This window comes from Cryptomeria japonica, chromosome 8, assembly GCF_030272615.1.
Source record: "Cryptomeria japonica chromosome 8, Sugi_1.0, whole genome shotgun sequence".
In the NCBI taxonomy this organism is placed as follows: domain Eukaryota; kingdom Viridiplantae; phylum Streptophyta; class Pinopsida; order Cupressales; family Cupressaceae; genus Cryptomeria; species Cryptomeria japonica.
The window spans coordinates 484898131-484907399 of NC_081412.1; positions in this window are offsets into that span (position 1 = coordinate 484898131).

Consider the following 9269-nt stretch of genomic DNA (forward strand, 5'->3'; position numbering starts at 1 on the left):
TCTTCCCCTCCTCCGTCTCCTCCTCCTCCCTCCTCCATCCTCAACATCATCATCTGGTATGTCCTCTCCCGACACTATAAGGCGCGAAAATGGATGTGCAAAAAAATAGGCTACATACTCTTCTATCATCCATGCATCAACCACATCCAATAACATATCTCAAGGCATAGGAACCATATCCTGAAACTATGCAACAACAACATCATACGACGAAATCAGTCCCCAATGAACTTTCTCTGTCATAGTATGAGAAAACTTACCTGATCCTTGTGGCATGTATTGCACTTGACCAAACTACCTAGTCACCCTATCTGGTATATGCCTATCCAAAATATATGGTATCTTCCTATTGAGATACTTGTTGCCAAAAAAAATGGTAACTCTATAGCATCCTCGGCCCATGCCTCACAATCTAGATACGACGTCCATATAACTGCATCTATGTCATCTATAACTCACCGCCAGTACTCTAGCTTCCCAATCTGTGGTTGGGAAGTGATCATACCATACAAGTATACAAAAGACTGTATGTGGCCTCTAAATTTGAAGTGCACGGGTTGTTTCACCGCTATATGGTCATAAGTCCATATCTATAATTTAATGTGACTATGCATCCTAACCCATAGCCACCAAGGTACACAAATTGATGGAGCTCGTGGTATAAGTGCACTAGCATGCATGACCCCCATGCAAACCTAGTCCTCTCTGTCAGGAGAATCTCTAATGATCTACCCTAGCCTATCACCACTCGCCAATCCATGTGTCGCTTTGTCAGGACATAGAAACCCGCTGATCACTCCTCCAACCACTATAGTTAGTATGCGTCCATTGCTATACATGGTCTTCCAGCTAACATGTCCTCCCTTGATCTTTATCTCTAGGTCCTAGAAGACTCATCGTAGAGAATCAATTTCTTTGTCCCAGTCATAAAATACTAGCTCCCCGGTGATAGGAATCCACAAGATCTTGTAAACATCCTCTAATGTGACTGACGTCTCACCAATTGGATAATGAAATGAGCAAGTCTCTGAGTACCATCTCTCGGCAAGAGTAGTCAACAATCATGTGTTTGTTCGAATCTTGGGCATGAACATAATGTGCCTCAATCCCATGGCCTCGATCGCCTCATGGTCCTCTACAATCAACTCTAGTTGTAGTCGTTGTGTCATATCTCTCTTGCGACTCTATATGTCCTAGATACTCCTACAATCAACCAAACAATTGTGTCAATCCCAGTAGTACTCGTGTCTATCACATAGTGTTGATTATCTTATCTTATCTTATTCTATCCTAGTGGTGCCTATGTATATCACATAGTGTTTCTTATCGAGTTCTATTTATAGTGCTTATGTCTATCACATGGCAGTCATCCTTCCTATTGTATGTGTTTATCACATTGCACTTGATCCTATCATACTAGAGCACTCGCCAGATTTTATCAATTTGATGACTTATCCATTTTTAGCTTAGCATCTTATCTGTTTAAGGCCACTTGTTGAGTGAATCCTCTCAACAACTTATCCAATTAGTGATGCATGTCTAACACATGGTTACCAATTCTAGCCTAATGCTAGTTTTTCCTACCTAAGGAACTTGTTTGAGTGTATCCTCTTGATAGCTTATCCAATTGACAGTGTATTTTTATTAAAAAACTGCCAATTTTATCCTTTTAGGATACAAACACGTTTTTATCCTACCTAAACATACTTTTATTGCATAAACGCAGTTTTACCATGCTTAGATGCATTTTTGCACACAGATGCAATGTTTTTATGCACATACATGCCCCTACAACCTAGATTCAACCATACAACGCAAACAATTTTTTTATGCTACACAAACTCTATTACATTCACAAATGTGTTCCTATTAGACCTATACGTGCTTGCACACTATAGACGCATGCAAAACTAACATAGATACATTTTGAAACCTATACACCACTTTCACGTTTTTGTTCTACCTACCTATCTAGTGCAATAAATGCATAATAAATACAAAATCATTGAGCAAGATTAAGGTACATACCGGCTCACCCATGTTTGCAAGTTGTTTGAACTATCAGACGCGATCAAAGTAATGTACTATGCCTGCCATCTCTCCTCGATTGTTGACCATTCTCCTAATCTCTCTAATTTCTCTATGCCCTATGCTCTCTTTACTATTGTGGATGCAAATGAGGATGTTTTTCCCTGTGGCCTCTACGTATAGGTCGTGGAACCCTAATTAGTCATGCTTGCCTCCCATTGTCATTTTTCTACTTGTCGATCCCTTGTCAGTCTAGTTTTTCACCTGCATGACCTTGTTGTCCTATCCTTATCGCTCTTAGTCGTTCTTTCTTTCAAGAGATTGTCTACATCTTTTTCAAAATTTTTCATCCAATCTCTCGAGTGGGCATATCACTCCCATCTTGGGGCAAATTTGTATCAGTTTAACTTATCTTCTTTGAGCCAACACAATAAGTTGCATTGTCTCAAAGAGGGCAAATATGTAGACACCTAGAATTTTCCTAGCCTAATTAAATAAATATTTTATTTGTTTAATTATTTTATCTTAAGCCTTCTATTAATTAAATAGATTTTTATTTATTTAATTAATTCATTTATCCTCTTCTAGCCTTTCCCTATTTAAATAAACATTTTTATTTATTTAAATTATCCTTTCTCTAAATTGAATAAATATGTTATTTATTTAATTGTCACTTCCTTTATTAATTAAATAGATCTTCATTTATTTAATAAATTCATGAAAATTTTCCCTCCATGACACTTGTCATTTATCTCTTAATTTTCCTCTAACTATCCACTTCATATATTATTATTTCCTCTACCTACCCTTTAATCCTAGCCGACCATTTATCTTTTCACCTCTTAATCCTATCCCTCCATTTCTAAGGTGCTCTCTATAAAAGAGGAACCTTTCATTCTTTCACAACCCTAATCACATATGTAATCGAGCCTACTTGAGATCAAGGGACTACGCAACCACATTCCGTTCTTTATTGAGCTCTTGTGCACAATACAAAATTTGAGAGAAAATACATCAAACAAGATCAATGGAGATAGAAAACAACGGAGATCAAACCCTACTAAGCATGTGAATGGTATAATCTTTCTATTTTTGTTTGTGATTTGCATGTTTTAGGTTCTTCATTGGTGTATAGTGGATTCTTGATTGTAGAACTAGGGTTTTATGTGGTTGGATCTTTTATGGTTTTACAATAGTTTTAATCTTCCAAATTTCACCGTATAAACTATGCAGGTCAAAAGTACAATATATAAATGGTGTCTCTATCTTGAATATGCAAGCTTCTCCCTCCAAGCTCCAATTATTAAAATGGAAGGTAATTGAACACCAAATTGAAATAGTCCCTTTCATCCTCAAACATCAATCTAGCATTAAGTACTTAACATATCATTAAAAAAGTTTGAAATTATAGTAACATTAATGGATTATCTATAATACTATTCATCATGATCCTCCATTACAATGTCTTCAAAACTTGTAAAATACATTATTGCAGATAAATTAATTTAAAATTTAAACATTCAATTTTTTTTAAAATTAGTTCATAATTTCTTTACCATCTTTAGTTTGTATTGCATCAATTATTGTCGGTGTTTGGTCAAGATCAATACAAAATGCTAACATCTATTGATCATCTATAGCTACAATGACATGTGTAATAAGTATAGAAAAGTGGCTAGAAGAAGGAACTAAGCAATATTTCATTTAATGAATGGACATATTTAATAGTTGGAAAATTACCATCTATTATTTGTATTTCATTTGTTTGATTTAGATCAAGAAGGGAAATTGATGTTGTTGAATATTTTCTTCATATGAATCCAAAGCTATAATGATATTTTATTAGTTCATGTGAAATAATAGAATGAATAATTTTATTTTATTTTTGGCAAAAGTGGTAGACCACTAATATAATAATTGCTAAGTAAAATACTAATATAATTTTGAATAAATGTATTCACTATGTTGTTGCTTGATAATATCCTTTTCTTTTTGTATTGTTATGTTGAATGATTGGAGACCTTCTTTTTTTCCTTTTGCTTTCTATTACTTGTAGAATGGAATTAGAATTCTTCAAGCTCTCCAACTCTTTCATGCAAATATTGGTGAATGAATTTTTTTCTCTGATGAATATATTGGCATCTGCAAATTTTGCTTGGATAAAACCATGGTAATATTTGTCTCATAGGCATGTCCTCTAAGATAGGAATTGATATAAATTTGGAAGAGGAAGGAAACAATACATGGAGATTTTTTCTAAGTCTTTCAATACATTGATTGAAAATAAGCTTTTCATCCGCTCTACTTGGTAAATTTTGGAGTAGTGAATTTAAATAATCAATCAAATGTTGAAAGTTATCATGTGAAGCATTAGGTGATTTATTGCCATCTATAATAGAAATAACAATGATTAAGTAAAAAAATATAAAACAATCTCAATATTTTATTAATAAAATGGTGATATTTTAAGTCAACATTACTAGTGGTATTCTCATGACTAAAACTCCCTATAACATCTCTATCATCAACCAATAGAGTAACACCATCTATAATTCAATAATATTACTTTAATTAGTTTTGAAAAAAAAATGGTAATAAAAAAAATAAAAAATATAATATCTTAATGTAAAGGGTGAAAAATTAGGGTTTCCACCACAAGAAGGATGAAAACCACTAATTTTTGGTTGGGGACCTTCATAGTCAAAAGAGGGTTTGAATCCAATAGATTTAGTCACAAACCAGCAAGGATAAGGACTAAAAATACTAATTGGATTCAAGGTGTGAATTTGTTTAACCTCTTTTGTAAATTGAATTGCTGAAATTAGGGTAAAGTGTTGGAAATGAGAATAAAAACATAGAAACAACAGGTTACACTTGTCAGATTGAGCTACACACTTAGATATGAGAAATATAAGTAGATTTGGATCTAATCCTCGAAGGAGCTCCTGATTTTTTGAGACTGTGGTGAAGGTCGCCTTGGTCCTCCAAACTTTTCTCACACCAAAGGAGGATTGATTCATCATTATAAATAATGTTTATCCTAAAGATCATAGCCTCATACCTATTTTGATGTAGGAAAATCCTCGGTTCACAACAATCTTGCATCAACTAAAAAATATTTCCTTTCTGTTTTGTTTGCAGTTTCAGTTTTCCTTTTTGTGTGTCTTGGTTTTGGCTCACCGAATCCCATGGAGTTGGATTCTACTTGAAGATTTGATCATATTTCTTGCTTTCAAACCACATCTCTTTTGGATCACTTTCCGGCAAGATATTGCCACCGGTTTCCTTGACAGTTTCCTTTGTTACCGGTTGCCTAAGACCTATTTTGGTGATCTACCAGAACCTATTCCGAATCTCGCGGAGCCTTGGACGTTGATCTCGATGTTTCTTGGCGTGTGACCGACCTTCTACATTTCATCCTTTGGGATTTTTGGAGGAATCTCTTGGCGGAGGCCGACCTTGTTCATTTGCACGTTAGGTCTTGTTCTTCGGGTTTTGATCCTTTTTGGGCTGACTGGATCCTTTGGATTGATATATATATATTTGTAATCATGCTTTAGAATGTAATCAATAAGAGAATTAAGAAGTGTCAGATAGATAGGTTGTGCCTAGAAGATAGATATTTTGTTTCAAGGTCCCGGTGTGACCTATTCTACTAGGCTTGTGTGCTGGTATGTTGTAACCCGGTTGTTACCAGTTGGATGTAATTAACTTTCATGCAATAAAACTATATGCTCTACATTGCCTCCTGCATATCTATGTGTTTTCGTTGTGTTTACTCTTGCTAACTGGTTTGGACTGATCTCCTTGAGGTCCCTCCTCACCAGTGACTGCTTCAAGTGGTATCAGAGAGAAGTTTCATTCTGGAGGTCGCGTGTCCTGAATTTTGTTGTAGGGTGGTGGATTGCAGATCTGACCTGCAATTTCTTAGGACTAGAGTTATCAATGGCATGAAGAGGAACTAGGAATGGTGGAATGTGTGGGAATGCAGACCCTGCTGTGATGGAGATGTTGCGAGCAATAGCAACCCAGTTAGAAGTCATGGAGATATCCTAGAGAAGAGGCCGACATATTGAGAATGTGAGCAAAGATGAAGGAGAAGAAGCCCCGACAGAATAAGTGAACCTACTAACAGTTGATCCTGAGGAGGAAAGGTTTTTAAGGGTTTTGAGTAGGGCGAACACTAAACCTCATTTTACCCCACCGGAATATGATGGGAAGTTAGATTCAAATGAATTGATGGATTGGATCTCGGAGATGGAGAAGTATTTTTATTTTGAAAACACTGCAAAAGAGAGGAAGGTGAAGTATGCTTGTACACAGTTGAAAGGTCATGCATCTCTTTGATGGGAGCATTTGTAAGTTGATAAAAAAGAAGAGGTAAAGAAAATATTAAGACATGGGATAGGATGATTGCTAGGTTAAAATCAAAGTTTGTCTCGACGAATTATCAAGTACATTTGTCATGAAAGTTGAAGAATCTGAGACAAAAATAATCTAGTGTGAAGGAGTACACTGAAGCATTTTACAAGTTGAACATCAGATCTGGACATGTTGATGATGAAGTTGAACAGATTGCAAGATATTTGAATTGATTGCAAATGTCTATACAAGAGGAACTCAGTATGATCAAATTGGAGAGTGTTGAAGAGGCTTACCAATATGCAATAAAGGCTGAAGAGAAATTGAATAAAATACATGAGCAGAGACAGAGAGGTAGAGGTGGAAGGTTTATCGGAGGAAGAGGATATACCGAAAGAAGAGGAACCAATACAGATCACAACAAGGACAAGTGAGAAGAGAAGGTAATTCATACCGGGAGGATGATAGAAATTTCTACTGGAGGAGAGAACTAGATGGTTATCGGAATGAGAACTTTGGAAGACAAGACAAGAGGACATTTAGAGGAACCTTCTTTAAGTGTGGAGGAGAAAGACATTGTGCATTTGAATGTAAGAAGATAGAGGTTACTGGAAGAGTAGCAGTGGTGGAAGTGAACCCCACCGGATTAGACAATAAACTGGAAGATGGAGAATTGTTGATGATGAGGAGAGCTTTGTGTTATACTGGAGGAGATGAAGAACCCTTGCAGAGGAAGAACCTTTTCAAGACCAGATGTAAGGTATCCGGTAAGTGTTGCAAATTTGTTATTGATAGTGGTAGTTAAGATAATCTTGTTTCAGAAGAGATGGTGAATAAGTTGAAATTGGAAAGATTGAAACACCCTAAGCCTTATCAGATAGCATGGATTCGGGATGAACATAAGTTGTTAGTAAGTGAACAATTTTTGGTATAATTAAAAATTGGGAATTATCATGATGAACTTTTGTGTGATATTATGCCCATGGATATTTGTCATCTTTTGTTGGGAAGACCTTGGCAGTTTGATAGACAGGCAATACATGATGGGAGGAAGAATACATACACTATTGTGGCCAATGGGATGAAGCAAACCTTGTTGCCTTTGGAGGAACCTTTGAAGAATGAATTCTATACGAATGCCAGAATCTGTTTAGTAGATGGAAGGAAATTCATGGATGGACTGAGACATGAGAATGTGTGTTTTGCCTTAATTCCTAAGAAGACTAAGAGACCAGAATCGGAAGGAGAACACTCGGCAGAGATAAAAGATTTGCTGACAGAATATGAGGACATCGTTTCAGATAATGTACCCGATGGATTGTCACCTGTTAGAAGTATTAGTCATTGTATGGACTTGGTTCCCGGAGCTAGTTTGCCTAACAAAGCTGCACCCCGGTTGACACTGACAGAGAATGAAGAACTGAATAGACAAGTGCAGGATTTGTTGGAGAACGGTTTGATTAGGGAGAGTCTGAGCCCTTGTGGAGTACCATCTATATTAGCACCTAAGAAGAATGGAGAATGGAGGATGTGTACTGATTCAAGAGCAATAAACAAGATCACAATGAAAAACCAGTTTCCTTTGCCTAGGATGGATGACATAATGGATTGTTTGAGTGGAGAAAAATACTTACAAAGATAGATTTGAAGAGTGGATATCATCATATCAAGATCACAGAAGGTGATGAGTGGAAGACAACATTTAAGACAAATGAAGGATTATATGAATGGTTGGTGATGCCTTTTGGATTGACTAATGTACTGAGTACTTTCATGAGGTTGATGAATGAGGTATTGAAGAAATTCTTGGGTAAGTTTGTTATTGTGTATCTAGATGACATCTCGATTTTCAGTAGAACAAAAGAGGAGCATTTGTTGTAATTAAGACAAGTTTTGCAGAGGTTGAGAGAAGAAAAGTTGATGATCAATATCAAGAAGTGTACTTTCATGAACACTAATACATTTGGGGTCAAATTCCGATGGACAAGGAGCATTGTGTGAAAATTTGATTTTTTTTTTTTTAAATGTCCGTGTTCGTCGGAATTTCGACGACCTCGGGCATTTTATTAAAAAAAAAAACACACAACGCATTTTAATTTTGAAAGCAAACCGAAGCAAGCGGCGACCATCTTGCCTCCTTCCCCCCCCCCCCCCGCCGGAGTGATCTCTGCACAAGCAAGGTAAGGTTTTTTTTGCAATCAAAGGAACTCTTTGTTTTTCAATGAAGGGCAACTAATTTTTTCTTCACAATCAAGGGCAACTGGTTTTTTTTTGCGAATTAATCCATTTTGTGCATATCCTGTGATCTTAAAATTCCATGATATGACATCTCTTTGAGGTATTCCATCATACAGTTCACATGCTATGTGTATGCTACCCCATTTTGCGATTTTTGTTATTGGAGCATTTGCAACTAATTTCTGACAAAAAAACCCCTTCGATTATGCTTTGATGGATGTCCATACCTTGTTCCAAAGCTCCTATTTTGGCACACGCATGGAGGATGCTGGAAAACGTTACATTGAGATAAACATGACTGTATTTCATGAGGATTTGAACTCAAAGCATTGGCACTATCACTTATGGCTATATTAGCTTTTTAAGACACTTTCATAGTGCACTTCACCTGTCCTAATAATGGACTATCATGAGATTCTTAAGAATGGAAATACTCCAAACATTCATGCCCTCTATGTTGTCATTGTGGTTTTCAATCATTGCAACTACATGCTTTTCAAGGACCAAGTAGTGTTCTTTTTTCATTGTTCTACTGTGCTTCTCAAGTTGCACCAACATAGTCTTATTTAATGGCTTTGTTTTGATAGTGATTTCTCCATGGCTTCCACTGTCTTTTTCTTGGCACATTCAATGCATTGTCA